Below are 15,679 nucleotides of genomic sequence, written 5' to 3'. Positions count from 1 at the left end.
ATAAATTAGTAATAGGTCTGCAATTTCATTTTTCAGTTCTTTCAGCACTTTGGAATGTATACCATCTAGTCCAAGTGATTTGCTATTCTTTAGTTTCTCAATTTGCCTTATTACATCCTTTATCAATGTTTTGCTTCTAACTTGCCAGTGCTTGTGCTATTTCCTGTTTTCTTCATTCAACTCCCTTTCCCATTTCTTGAAAGATGTCCTTTTGGCCATTATGGCATCTCTCACCTCACATTTTAACCATGCCAGTAGTCATTTAGCCTTTCTTCCACCTTTTCTAATGTGTGGAATACATCTGGTCTGGACTTCCAAGATGGTATTTTTAAACAACCTGCATGCCTAATATAAACTCCTGACAGTCTTAAAAGCTATACACAACCCCACACAGAAGTTATCTGCCTCTGCCTATATTAGGCTATGTATATTGTATTTCTTTGTTTAACCCCATATATTTATTTCCAAGTTATTCTCCTGTTCTCTGTAAGACATTTGCTTGTCACTGTTATTGTTCAAAATGTAAACCGAATTGATCAGTAATTCTGTTATTGGAAAGTCGGTATAGAAAAGTTCTAAATAAATAAATAAATAAATAAACTCTTAACCTTTGCAGCTGCTCTTCTCAGTTTTTTCCTAACCATTTTCCTCATTTTGTCAGTTACCTTTTTAAAAATTAAATGCTGTTGCAATAGATTTCAGTGTCCTCCCTCCAGTTATTAAGTTAAATTTGATCATGTTGTGATAATTATTGTCAAGTTATTTTATTATTTATTTATTTTTTAACTTTTATATACTGGCATTTGATGTCAATTGAGATATCACACTGGTTTACATTCAGGTACTGTAGGTATTTCTCTATCCCCAGAGGGCTTACAATCTAAGTTTTGTACCTGAGGCAATGGAGGGTAAAGTGACTTGTCCAAGGTTACAAGGAGCGACAGTGGGACTTGAATGCTGGTCTCCTGGTTTATAGTCCACTGCTCTAACCTCTAGGCTATTCCTCCTCCCCAAGTAGCCCCAGCAATGGGGTCAATTTTAAAAAGAGTGTGCGCGGTTCCTGGCACGTGCACATGGACGAGCCGATTTTATAACATGTGCGTTGGCGCACGCATGTTATAAAATACGTTTCCCATGCACACATACGTGCCAGATTTTCATATCCATACACACATGCGCGGGCGGGTGGCCTACTCCATGCGCAGGGGGGAAATTTTAGAATAATTTGTGCGATGACGTGAGTAGGGTTCCCCAGTTCCCTCCCAGTCCGCTCCAATTAAGAAACGGACTGGGAGGGAATTTCCCTAACCCTACCCCTATCCTTCCTCCCTCTTCTCCTCTCCTCCTGGAGACTTAAACCTACACTATATAACCCCAATTTTGTTGTTTTGATACTTACTGCTCCTCCGGAGCAGAAGTAAACTCCGCGTGCCGGCCAGCTGCCGGCGCTTACTTCCCCGGGACAGCGTCTAATCGCGCTGTCTCAGACCCCACCCCAGCCCACCCCTTTCAGCAGGCCCGGCACTTGTGTACATATCGGGGGTTACACTCATGGCCGGGCCCGTTCTAAAATGCGCGCGTGCACAAGACCCAGCCAAATCGCATAACCCCCAATTTTTACACTCGCGGGCCTTTTAAAATTTGGGCAAATAATACCTCTCGCACCAAGTCCTGTATTCCACTAAGGACAAGGTTTAAAATAGTTTCCCCTCTTGTTGGTTCTTATATCAGCTGCTCCATGAAGCAGTCATTTATTTAATCTAGAAACTTTCTCTCTCTAAATGTCCTGTTGTGACATTCACCCAATCAATACTGGGATAATTGAAATCATCCATTATTACTGTGCTGCTGATTTTGTTAGTTCTGTAATTTCTTTTGGCATTTCATTGTCTGTTTGTTCATTCTGGCCAGGTGGACCGTAACACCCCCTACTACTATTTTATTCCCCTTTTCACCTGGAATTTCTATCCATAAAGATTCATCATTGCATTTGGGGGGGGGGGGGTTTGCAGAACTTTTCTCCTGTTTGACTCAATGCCCTCTCTAATATATAGTGCCATCCCTCCAACAATTTGATCCATCTTATCATTTCGATATAGTTTCACTAGTACCACAGTGTCCCATTGGTTGTCCTCCTTCCATCAGGACTCTGTAATGCCAGTTATATCTCTCCATCCAGTGCTATGCATTCTACCTCTCCTATCATTTTTTAGACTTCTAACATTTGTATACAGACATTTCAAAGTATGCTTTTTGTTTGTATTAATCTGCTTATCAGTTAACAGGGGTGATTTGGAATCTTTTTGCTCTGTCTGCTCTTTACTTAAAGGCATCTCGTCCATTTTAGCATTTATTGCAACCTTTCTACTGGGATGCCCTCATTTCCCTGCTCTCTTAGTATCCTTCAAAGATACATCATTCCGAACCATGCACTTCTGAGTAACTGTTGGCTTTCCCCGTCATCTAGTTTAAAAGCTGCACTATCTCCTTTTTAAAGGTTAGCGCCAGCAACCTGGTTTCACTCTAGTTAAGATGGAGCCCATCCTTCCAGAAAAGCCCCCCCCCCCCCACTTCCCCAAAATAATGCCCAGTTCCTAACAAACCTAAAACCCTCTTCCCTGCACCATCGTCTCATCCACACATTGAGACTCTGGAGTTCTCCACATGGAACAAGGAGCATTTCTGAGAATACTACCCTGGAGGTTCAGGATTTCAGTTTTCTACCTAAAATCCTAAATTTGGCTTCCAGAACCTCTCTCCTGCACTTTCCTATGTTATTCGTACCCACGTGTACCAAGACAGCCAGTTCCTCTCTAGCACTATCTGAAATCCTATCTTTGTGACACGTTAGGTCCACCACCTTTGCACTAGGCAGGCACGTTACCATCCATGTGATCCTCACTTGCACCAGCCAAACAGCTATCAACCTTCCAGTCTAATTTCCCAACCTGAAGTTGCCCCATTAAAGTTACTTTTTTTCAGATCTTCACTTTGTTATTAAAATGCACTTTACTTGAGTAGGTGGGCTTTTGAAAATTGCTACAATACATGCCATTGAATTGTTCATAGGATTTGCTTGAGTAAGTGCACTTTATATGCATAAATGCCTTTTGAAAATTGCTATGTTAGTATGTTACATTTAAGTATGCAACTCTTTGAAAATTCACCTATCTGTGGAGTTTTTCAGTCCCTGGTATTGTTGGGGCTAGATCATCATAATGCGATTTACATCAGGTTCCCTAGAGTGCATCAAGCTAGGTCGAGAGTACAATCTCATCTTGTGTACCTTTCATGACTCCAAATCACATAAAATCTTCACTGATGTCTACTGTGCTGTTCATACCTCTGACTGTGCATGTAAAACTGCCCCCAAAAACTAGGCCACCACCAAAACCTCACCCCGAGTTCAGAATGGCCCCTCTTTCAGTGGTATAAAAAGTTGCCTAATATGTGTGCCTCCCCAGAGGTGCTCTCTCGCGCTCTCTTTCTCTCCCTGCCTGCCCAAAACAGGATTTGTGATATTTATCACAAATCCCATTTCAGGCATAACACCAGGAAAAAAAAAGTGTAGTTATGTCTGGCATTAAATCCCATGATAGTGTGCATTACGCTATCACATGCAATGTTAAGCGCCTTATATTTTCATAAACTCCTCCCATTTGGCTAAATTTTCTAAATTTGCATTCGCATCTCGCAATGTGTTATTTATCGCATGCGTTATGTATGGTGTTATTGCAGGCGTTAGGTCCTAATACCCATGATAAGGCCCTAACGTGATTTGATGAATAACCCCCTTTATTTACCCTCTTGTGGCTCAGCCTTTCTGCCTAACTTATGTTGGCTTATTTACGCTTTTGAGTCCAGTTTTTGGAAAACCTTTATCTATTTTATTGTTTATTTAAAAATCATTTATACATTGCCTAACAGATTACATCTTCCTAAGCAATTTACAACATAAATCCAAACAATTAAAATACACAATTTCTTCATGAATAAGGGAGAAACCTCAACAAATCCATCAACCTTACAGAATAACTTCTTTCATCCAGCAAATTTTTAAAGATTTCCAAAATTTTTATACATCTCAAACTAGATAGTAATCTATTCCAAAGCTGAGGGACCATCCCTGAGAAAGATCTTGCTTTCAGGCGGGAATGTCAATACATTTTAATTTCTTGAACTCTCAGAAGATGCCCTTTCATTGATTTCAAACTTCTACTGGGCTTATACCAACTTAAATGATTTTTCAATTACTGCAAACCCACTCCTTTTAAAGATTTAAAAGCCAAAGACAAATTTTTTAATTTGCATCTGGCATTCACTGGGAGCCAATGCAGATCCAATAGTAATGACTCAGGTGGAGTTCTCCTATTACTTCCAGTCACAATACGAACTGCCATGTTTTGTATAACCTGTAATTTCAGTGTAGTTTTAGCGGGCAGTCCCAAGAACAAAGTATTGCAATAATCGATATAAGACAGTACCAAAGTATAAACTATTAGGGAATGTCAGTTTAGTGGACCCTTGGGCCGACCTGCAGGAGACTGGGAAAGGTATTCAAAAGTCTCTGGTATACCACAGGCCGGGAGGCAGATGTTCAGGCTGGACGTAGAGGTGCTCTTCACCCTGGAAGCTGGTACTCCCCCGGGAGGAGCCCGTAGGAGCCCAACCACTGGGACTTAGATGGCTTCACCCTTGGAAGCCGAAGCCCCCCCCAGGAGGAGCCCGTAGGGGCCCGGCCGCTGGGACTTAGGCGGTAGTGGATCAGGACTGGGAACTGGAACCAGACTAGGACAGTAGGTCAGTACTGTAACGGGGCTCGGGTTCTGGAACCAGGCAGGAACTGTCGCAAGACTCGGGTACTGGAACCAGGCAGGAACTGTAGCAGGACTCGGGTACTGGAACCAGGCAGGAACTGTAGCAAGACTCGGGTACTGGAACCAGGCAGGAACTGTAGCAGGTAAACTGGAACCAGGCAGGTACTGTAGCAGGCAGCCAAGAACCAAGCAGGTACTGTAGCAGGCAAGCAGGAACAGAGCAATTAGCAAAGCAGGACGCTCCGGGGCACAGCGCAACAGGAATCTGGTAGGTAAGCCCGTTGCAAGGCAAAGACTGGGTGGCCGCAGCCGGCTTATCAAGGCCTCGGCGTCTGACATCAGGATTTGGACGGAGTCACCACTGGTGGGAAACGGCCTAGAAAAGCGCCCAAGTGGCGCACACGCGCGCACCTAGAGACAGCGCCTCCATAGAAGGCTTTCCGGCGGTGCGGCCCTTGCCGGGACGCCGCCGAACAAGACAGGAACTAGGCCGGTGAAAGCGGGAACAGGTCCAGAAACACGGAGATAAGGGTCTGGTCGCGGCGCTCGCGGCCAGAACCGCAACAGTACCTCCCTTCTTACGCCCCCTCTTAGCCGGTCCGGGTTTACTCGGGTGATCTAGATGGAACTGCCGTAATAAGTCCTTGTCAAGGATGTTACGGGCCGGTTCCCAAGAATTATCCTCGGGTCCGCAACCCTCCCAGGCAAGCAGATACTCCCATCGGCGTTGGTGAAACCGGACATCCAAGACCTCACTTACTTGATACGTAACCTCGTCCAATACTGAAGGGTCCGAAGGTTCAGGAGCCCGGGAGTGGTACCTGGATAAAACAAGAGGCTTCAGCAATGACACATGGAACACGTTGTGTATGCACATGGAGGAGGGTAGGCGTAGTCAGTACGAGACTGCTCCCACTCGTTCGGTGACTCAAAAAGGCCCACAGAATCTTGGAGCTAGTCTTCGAGACGGAATACGTAGCTGAAGATTTTTGTACTTAGCCAGACACGGTCTCCTGGGAGGAAGATAGGTGCTGGCTGACGATGCCCATCTGCCCATTTCTTGGCAGACTGGGTGGCTTTACGGATCTTTCCCTGGATAGACATCCACAAGGAAAGAAGCTGGCGGGCTGAAAGTTGCACTTCCGGGAGTGCACTAGGTTCAGGTGAAGGCAAGGGCGGTCGAAGTTGCTTCCCATAGACGACCAGGAAAGGCGAACTTCCAGTAGCAGCATGCGTGTGATTATTGTACGAGAACTCCGCCCATGGGAGTAGGTTGGCCCAATTATCTTGGCGTTCGTTCACGAATGAACAGAGAAAAGTCTTCAAGGTTCGGTTAGTTCGTTCCGTTTGCCCATTACTTTGAGGATGGAACGCAGACGAAAGACTAAGTTGCACATTGAAGCGTTTGCAAAGTGCCTTCCAATAACGAGCAGTAAACTGTGGTCCTTGGTCGGAGACTATATCCTGTGGGAGACCGTGAAGTCTGAAGATATGCTGGCCGAAAAGGTTAGCTAGGTCAGGTGCAGAAGGCAACTTTGGCAGGGGGGCAAAATGCGCCATCTTGGAGAATCGGTCTACGGTTACCCAAATGACCAAATTACCTGCTGGAGATGTGTGTCCAAGGCTCCACCGGGATGGGCAATGGTTGCAACAGGCCTCTGGGCTTCCCGATGAGCGGCTTCTGCACAGCGCAGGTTGGGCACAAGCTCACAAAAGCTTGAACGTCCTGTCTCACCATCGGCCACCAGTAGAATCTGTTCAACAAGTCTAAGGTCCCTTTGCAGCCAGCATGGCCCCCTGTGAGGGAGTCATGGGCCAAGTGAGAACTGCTTTCCGGGAGCGACGTGAAACAATGGTCTTCCCTTGGGAGGACACCAAGGTTGTTGCCAGACTGACTTTCACAGGATCCAAAATAAACTGAGGCATGTCAGGGGTCTCTTTGACCTCAGAAGAGCGCGAGAGCACATCGGCTCGAACATTCTTAGAGCTGGGTTGATAGCGTAAGGTAAAGTCGAACCGGCCAAAAAACAGCGACCACTGGGCTTGTCTTAGGTTCAGGCACTGGGCTTGCTTCAAGAATGCTAGGTTTTTGTGATCCATGTAAATTGTAACTGGATGGTTGGCTCCTTCCAACCACTGTCTCCATTCCTCCAGGGCAAGTTTCACGGCTAGCAACTCTTTATCTCCAACACAGTAGTTGCTCTCCGCCGGAGAGAATTTCTTCGAGAAATAAGAACAGGGTAGCAATTGTCCAGAATCTGAGTACTGGCTCAGCATGGCCCCCACTGCCACGTTGGAGGCATCCACTTCCACCACAAAGGGCCGGCTGGGATCCGGATGACAAAGGCAGGTGTCTAACAAGAAAGCTTTCTTAAGGGCCTCGAAGGCTTGGCAGGTGGGAACAGGCCAATCCACCGTGTTGGCCCCCTTTCGGGTGAGGGCAGTCAACGAGGCCACAATACGAGAGTAGTGAGGAATAAAGTGACGGTAGAAATTGGAAAAACCGAGGAAGCGTTGCAACGCTTTAAGGCCCTTAGGCCGGGGCCAATTCTTAATTGCCGCCACTTTCTCAGGATCCATTTGAAAACCTGTTGCAGAGACTAAGTAGCCCAGGAACGGCAGGGACGTCTTTTCAAAGCTAATTTTTCCAGTTTCGCGTACAGACCATGCTCCCTGAGTATTTTGAGTACTTGGCGGACCTGCTGACAATGTGAAGGCAGGTCCTGTGAGTAGATTAACACATCGTCGAGGTAAACGATTACGCAGGTGTTCAGAAGGTCCCGCAAAACCTCATTCATAAGGTGCTGGAACACCGCCGGGGCATTACATAAGCCAAAAGGCATCACAAGATATTCGTAACTCCTTCTTCTTCACCACCTGGAGCTCCCTGAAGAAGGAGTTACATACTCCGAAACACGGCTGTGTAGGAGGATGCACTTCAGGATTGAACATACCATTTGTTCTCTGGTGGATCAAGATTAAAGATAAGTGCACGCATCAGCTGATTTATTTTACACAGTGCCTGCACTTCACGATACAGCCCAGTTTTGAGAGTATTGTGTCTTATGCAACCTATGATTAGACAAGCCCAGTGCTTCACGGGCTTGACCATATAAGCCAAAAAGTATTCTGTGGCAATATATGATGGTTGCTAGACAGCTCTTTTTACTGAGTTCTCTTTTTCATAGCTGAATCCTTATTTTTTGTGATTTTTTTCTTATTGAATCATATGCAGCCTTAAATATTTCTTTGTACAAAGCACCTCCTCATCTTTCCCTTCATGACCCTTTTCTTCTGAGCCTTTCCCATCTGTGTCTTACTTCCAGGCTGAATGAGTTAGGGAGTGTGCATTGAGCACTGAATAAGACTAACTCTGAATGTTGGGAGGAGCAGCAGTGGAGGGATAACCAAGATAATTGAGATGGCTGCCTGCACCACACAGACTTCTCCCCTTTCCTATACTTGTATAGAAAGAGAGCTTGTCCACTGTGACAAGTTCATATATATCTCTGCTTCCTCTATCCCTTTGTTAAAATTTGGAAGACAGTCTGATGGGACTTTCAGTTTTACCCTAGCTCTTGTTTTGTTCATATGAATCCTATCCATCTCTACACTATCTGCTCCGTGGAGGCCGGTGTGCCACAGATTTTTGTTAATGTAAGTGTGCCTTTGGTTTGAAAAGGCTGGGAAACACTGCATCAGACTAATGGTAGCAGGGTCTGTCTAAGACATTGACTTTTCCTATTTGCAAGTTCAATATTAGAACCGGATGGTATACACCCCAGGGTTCTGAAGGAAATCAAATTGAAATTTCAGATCTATTAGCTAAAATTTAAGAACATAAGAACATAAGAAAATGCCATACTGGGTCAGACCAAGGGTCCATCAAGCCCAGCATCCTGTTTTCAACAGTGGCCAATCCAGGCCATAAGAACCTGGCAAGTACCCAAAAACTAAGTCTAGTCCATGTTACCATTGCTAATGGCAGTGGCTATTCTCTAAATGAACTTAATAGCAGGTAATGGACTTCTCCTCCAAGAACTTATCCAATCCTTTTTTAAACACAGCTATACTAACTGCACTAACCACATCCTCTGGCAACAAATTCCAGAGTTTAATTGTGCATTGAGTAAAAAAGAACTTTCTCCGATTAGTTTTAAATATGCCCCATGCTAACTTCATGGAGTGCCCCCTAGTCTTTCTACTATCCGAAAGAGTAAATAACCGATTCACATCTACCCATTCTAGACCTCTCATGATTTTAAACACCTCTATCATATCCCCCCTTAGTCATCTCTTCTCCAAGCTGAAAAGTCCTAACCTCTTTAGTCTTTCCTCATAGGGGAGTTGTTTGTAACCTATCATTAAAATCATTCATTGTAACTGAAGATTGGAGGGTGGCCAATGTAACTCCAATATTTAAAAAGGGCTCCAAAGGTGATCCGGGAAATTATAGACCAGTGAGCCTGACTTCAGTGCCGAGAAAAAGAGTGGCAACTATTCTAAATATCAAAATCACAGAGCATATAGAAAGAAATGGTTTAATGGAACACAGTCAACATGGATGTCCCCAAGAGAAGTCTGGCCTAACAAATCTGCTTCATTTTTTTGAAGGGGTTAATAATCATGTGAATAAAGGTGAACTGGTAGATGTAGTATATTTAGATTTTCAGAAGGCTTTTGACAAAGTCCTCCATGAGAGGCTTCTAAGAAAACTAAAAAGTCATGGGATAGGAGGCGATGTCCTTTTGTGGATTACAAACTGGTTAAAAGACAGGAAACAGAGTAAGATTAAATGGTCAATTTTCTCAGTGGAAAAGGGTAAACAATGGAGTGCCTCAGGGATCTGTACTTGGACCGCTGTTTTTCAATATATTTATAAATGATGTGGAAAGGAATATGATGAGTGAGGTAATCAAATCTGCAGATGGTACAAGATTATTTAGAGTAGTTAAAGCATAAGCGGATTGTGACAAATTGCAGGAGAACCTTGCAAGACTGGAAGATTGGGCTTCCAAATGGCAGATGAAATTTAATGTGGATAAAAATCATCTATGCTGTAGTTACACCATGTTAGGTTCCATAATAGAAGCTACCACCCAGGAAAAATATCTAGGCATCATAATGGATAATACATTGAAATCACAGGCTCCATGTGCTGCGGCAGTCAAAAAAACAAACAGAATGTTAGGAATTATTAGGAAAGGAAAAGTGAATAAAACGGAAAATGTCATAATGCCTCTGTATCGCTTCAAGCTGAGACCGCATCTTGAGTACTGTGTACAATTCTGGTCGCCGCATCTCAAAAAAGATACAGTTGTACTTGAGAAAGTACAGAGAAGGGTGACCAAAATGATAAAGGAGATGGAACAGCTCCCCTATGAGGAAAGGCTAAAGAGATTAGGGCTGTTCAGCTTGAAGAGATGACTGAGGGGGGGGGGGGGGATATAATAGAGGTCTTTAAAATCATGAGAGGTCTAGAACAGGTAAATGTGAATTGGTTATTTACTCTTTCAGATAATAGAAGGACCAGGGAGCACTCCATGAAGTTAGCAAGTAACACATTTAAAATTAATCAGAGAAAATTTGTTTTCACTCAATGCACAGTTAAGCTCTGGAATTTGTTGCCAGAGGATATGATTAGTGCAGTTAATGTAGCTGGGTTTAAAAAAAGGTTTGGATAAATTCTTGGAGGAGAAGTCCATTAACTGCTATTAATCAAACTGACTTAGGGAATAGCCACTGCTATTACTAGCAACAGTATCATGGAATAGACTTAGTTTTTGGGTACTTGCCAGGTTCTTATGGCCTGGATTGGCCACTTTTGGAAACAGGATGCTGGGCTTGATGGACCCTTGGTCTGACCCAGTATGGCATGTTCTTATGTTCATAAAACATTTTCCATAGCAATTTAGTTGTTGGCAACTTTGTTGATATGCTTTTAGCTGTACACCCATGACATGGAAAGAGACTTCAAGCACAGACCCAGAAAACAATGAAAACCAGGATACCTGGTATTGCTTCCTCCTCTATATGAGAATTGTGTGAAATACAGGTCACATTTGAGGGAAACATGAAAGAGACCCAGCGAAACTGAGGATTACAAGGGGAAAATAATCACTGGGGAAAAGATACATGGGAGGAAAAGATAAAGCTGTGAGGAAAGAGGAATAAAGAGATAAGAGGTGTAAAATAGAATTAGACATGGGAAGGATGCAAGAGAGAGCAGTGGCATGGTAGGGAGAAGCATTAGGAGAATAGCTGGAGGGAAGAGATCCTGCAGGGTGGTGGTATTTGAATCATCTAATGTATTATATTTCTTAATGGAAAATGATCCACACTTCTGCATTTTATATAGCTTTCATTTGAGATGTCAGCAAGTGATGGGATTTGATTGCCATGGCAGGCATAAATCTGAAATTCTTGACTTTTATGCATTTTCATTAGCCAGAAGGTTATTCCAGTGTAGTTTACAGCGAACCTGCTTATCTACTACCGCTGAATCACCTCTGCTCACATACACAGCATATCTCGAAGTTCGGTGTAAGACTGTTTTTCCATTTAGAACTTTGGATTTTAAATACTTGCCTTTCCAAACCTACGCGCAAGATAATTTGTTGCCCCATGGGCTTACAATGTAAGCTCCTATCTTAAGACAATGGAAGGTAAAGTGACTTGCTTAAGGTCACAAGGAGCATCAGTGGGAGCTCTGGCAGTAGGATTCGAACTCTGACTTCCCTGTTTCTCAGCCCCCTGCTCTAATCACTAGACCATTCCTTCTAGCTCAGCCATTTCAAAGTGAAAACAAATGAGCACAGTCGACCGTATTCACAAATAGCTTTTTCATTATGTCTTCTTATGTTAAAAAAAACAAAAAAAGAACCCTGTGTAACCCCTGAGCTGAGGTCCACCCTCATGCCTCAATAAATTGGTTAATCTATAATAGGGATGTGAATCGTTTTTCAACGATTAAAATTATCGTCCGATAATGTTTATATCGTCTTAAATCGTTATAGAACACGATACAATAGAAATTCTAACGATTTATCGTTAAAAATCGTTAAATCGTGTTAGTGCGCACTAACTCGAGTTAGTGCGCACTAACTCCCCGTTAGTGCGCACTAACTCGATTTAGTGCGCACTAACTGAAAATGATACAAATAAACACTTTCCAGGTCACTGAAGGTCAGTTAGGAATGAATATGTGTTCCTATTGGCTGGCTGCCCTCTTATCTATTGATGTTACCAAGGTTACCACTGAGGTGATGGTTGGGGGGATGGGAAATGGAACTGGAAACTAACGAACACCAACAGAAAATGAAACAAAGTGTTCACACTTCCCAGGTCAGTAAAGGTCACTTAGGAATGAATATGTATTCCTATTGGCTGGCTGTGCTCTTATCTATTGATGTTACCAAGGCTAATACTGAGGTAATGGTTGGGGGGATGTGAAATGGAAACAGTTGGAAGCTTGACAAAAAAAAGTAATGTAATGATCAGCACTCACGTGACTAGAACTTGTTTGTTTATTATTTTTGTTAGCAGGCACCTGAAATGCTAGTGCATGTTGAATTTGCCAATCACTGTGCATTTTAGAAAGGTGGTCCTGGCTGGAACTGTACACAGTTCAAATATATGTAATTGATTGTTGGTAAGTGTATTTTTTTAAGTAGCCACACTGGCACAAGTATGTTTACTTTTCCTCCTACTTAACTCACTAGCTCAGCTTTGTAAGAAGGGCTTCTCTGCTTGTGTGTTGTTTTTGTTTGGTGTGAGGAGAGCAGAAACATCAGATCTTTATTCAATCTACTACAGTCATCTCTTACAGTGCCCTATCCCTATTAATACCAGGAGTGTTGTGATCTTCCTGCACACAGTGCCCTAACCCTGATACCAGTCTGAGACAGCTCCCTCCCTGCATTACTAGTGAGAGGCTGGCTTCACAGACAGGGGGGAGCTGCCTGACCCTCACTCCTGACTTCCCCCATGTCCCAGCTAGTGAATGGTGTGTGGGTGAGGGGGGGGGGGGGAGGATGGTGAAGTCTGAGACAGCTCCCTCCCTGCATTACTAGTGAGAGGCTGGCTTCACAGACAGGGGGGAGCTGCCTGACCCTCACTCCTGACTTCCCCCATGTCCCAGCTAGTGAATGGTGTGTGGGTGAGGGGGGGGGGGGAGGATGGTGAAGTCTGAGACAGCTCCCTCCCTGCATTACTAGTGAGAGGCTGGCTTCACAGACAGGGGGGAGCTGCCTGACCCTCACTCCTGACTTCCCCCATGTCCCAGCTAGTGAATGGTGTGTGGGTGAGGAGGGGGGGGGGAGGATGGTGAAGTCTGAGACAGCTCCCTCCCTGCATTACTAGTGAGAGGCTGGCTTCACAGACAGGGGGCAGCTGCCTGACCCTCACTCCTGACTTCCCCCATGTCCCAGCTAGTGAATGGTGTGTGGGTGAGGGGGGGGGGGGAGGATGGTGAAGTCTGAGACAGCTCCCTCCCTGCATTACTAGTGAGAGGCTGGCTTCACAGACAGGGGGGAGCTGCCTGACCCTCACTCCTGACTTCCCCCATGTCCCAGCTAGTGAATGGTGTGTGGGTGAGGGGGGGGGGGGGGGGGAGGATGGTGAAGTCTGAGACAGCTCCCTCCCTGCATTACTAGTGAGAGGTTGGCTTCACAGACAGGGGGGGAGCTGCCTGACCCTCACTCCTGACTTCCCCCATGTCCCAGCTAGTGAATGGTGTGTGGGTGAGGGGGGGGGGGGAGGATGGTGAAGTCTGAGACAGCTCCCTCCCTGCATTACTAGTGAGAGGCTGGCTTCACAGACAGGGGGGAGCTGCCTGACCCTCACTCCTGACTTCCCCCATGTCCCAGCTAGTGAATGGTGTGTGGGTGAGGGGGGGGGGGGAGGATGGTGAAGTCTGAGACAGCTCCCTCCCTGCATTACTAGTGAGAGGCTGGCTTCACAGACAGGGGGGAGCTGCCTGACCCTCACTCCTGACTTCCCCCATGTCCCAGCTAGTGAATGGTGTGTGGGTGAGGGGGGGGGGAGGATGGTGAAGTCTGAGACAGCTCCCTCCCTGCATTACTAGTGAGAGGCTGGCTTCACAGACAGGGGGGAGCTGCCTGACCCTCACTCCTCCGGGGTATTGTGATCTTCCTGCACACAGTGCCCTATCCCTGATACCAGGGGTGTTGTGATCTTCCTGCATGCAGTGCCCTATCCCTATTAATACCAGGAGTGTTGTGATCTTCCTGCATGCAGTGCCCTATCCCTATTAATACCAGGAGTGTTGTGATCTTCCTGCATGCAGTGCCCTATCCCTGATACCGGGATGTGTGCAAGAAGATCACAACACCCCCGGTATCAGGAATAGGGCACTGTGTGCAGGAAGATCACAACACCCCCAGTATCAGGAATAGGGCACTGTGTGCAGGAAGATCACAACACCCCTGGTATTAGGGATAGGGCACTGTGTGCAGGAAGATCACAACACTCCTGGTATTAATAGGGATAGGGCACTGTGTGCAGGAAGATCACAATACCCCTGGTATCAGGGTTAGGGCACAAGTTCTAGTCACATTGACTGATCACATTACTTGTTTTGTCAAGCTACCAACTGTTTCCATTTCCCATCCCCCATATACTGTCAGTAGGAAACTTGGTAACATGAATAAATAAGAGGGCAGCCAATAGGAATACATATTCATTCCTAAACTGACCTTAACTGACCTGAAAAGTGTCAAATTGTATCATTTTCAGTTAGTGCGCACTAACTCCCAGTTAGTGCGCACTAACTCCCGTTAGTGCGCACTAACTCGAGTTAGTGCGCACTAATCGGAAAAAACGATTTTTAACAATTTTTTAACTAAAAAATCGTGCCTAAGACGATTTTCTTGCCCTGCCACACGATTTCTATCGTTAAGACGATATGGAAAACGATTCACATCCCTAATCTATAAGGTGCCACTCGCCTTGTGTCATTTTTTATACACTAGACTAACATAACTATCCCTCTGAATATGTCAGTTTAATTTTATTGACAACTGATGGTGAAACAGTGAAAATGACTATTTACAACTCCTCATGCAATCCAATCCATTTACGTTTAGCTCTGCAATAAATCTGTGACTTCATAATTCTTAATGCATCTTTTCTTTCATTCCTGATCCTTGCCAATCGTAAATGCAGTTTTGAAGTCCCCTCCCAAATTCATGGTTGCAGGCAGATGTAACTGAGATAATTACAATATACCATAAAGTCCCACATTGCCTTCCTTTCTGCAGATGGGTGGGAATGGAACGATGGAAGGAGAGTGAAAACAGGGAGACAAGTAAAGCATTAATAATAAAGGAGAGAAAACACTTTTGAGAAGAAAGATGGAGAGAAATGAGGTTACAGAAAAATATCGGAGAAATAGATGAAGAAAGGGACAAGCAGAGAAGGAAAGAGAAAATTGAAAAACAGAAGCAAGAAACAAAGCTAGAAGACAGACATGGTGAAATGAGAAAGGATGTTTAGCGAAAAGGAACAGAAAAAAAATACATGTTAAGTACAATGATTGCTATAAATTTTGAATTTTTGTGAACATGGGTGTGCAATGACATCTCAGACTCTTGAAAGGGTTACAGTAGTCATGAAAGGTTGAGAATCACTGTAATATTGGAAAAAATACCCTGTTTTGGAATGTATGAAAGTTTTGCTCTACTGTTTAATCTCTTGGCATGCAGGAACCTGCTGAAACTAACCAAGTGCACCAAGGTATAAATTAGAATTTGTTTAAAAGAAAGTGGCAATAGCCACTTTCTTTTAAACACATTGTCTAGTCTAGGATGATTTCCTAGTCATCATAGGCCATTGCTCATACT

Source organism: Rhinatrema bivittatum, chromosome 3 (genome assembly GCF_901001135.1).
Source record: "Rhinatrema bivittatum chromosome 3, aRhiBiv1.1, whole genome shotgun sequence".
In the NCBI taxonomy this organism is placed as follows: domain Eukaryota; kingdom Metazoa; phylum Chordata; class Amphibia; order Gymnophiona; family Rhinatrematidae; genus Rhinatrema; species Rhinatrema bivittatum.
The sequence above is the reverse complement of the archived record's forward strand: the minus strand, read 5'-3'. Positions refer to the sequence as shown.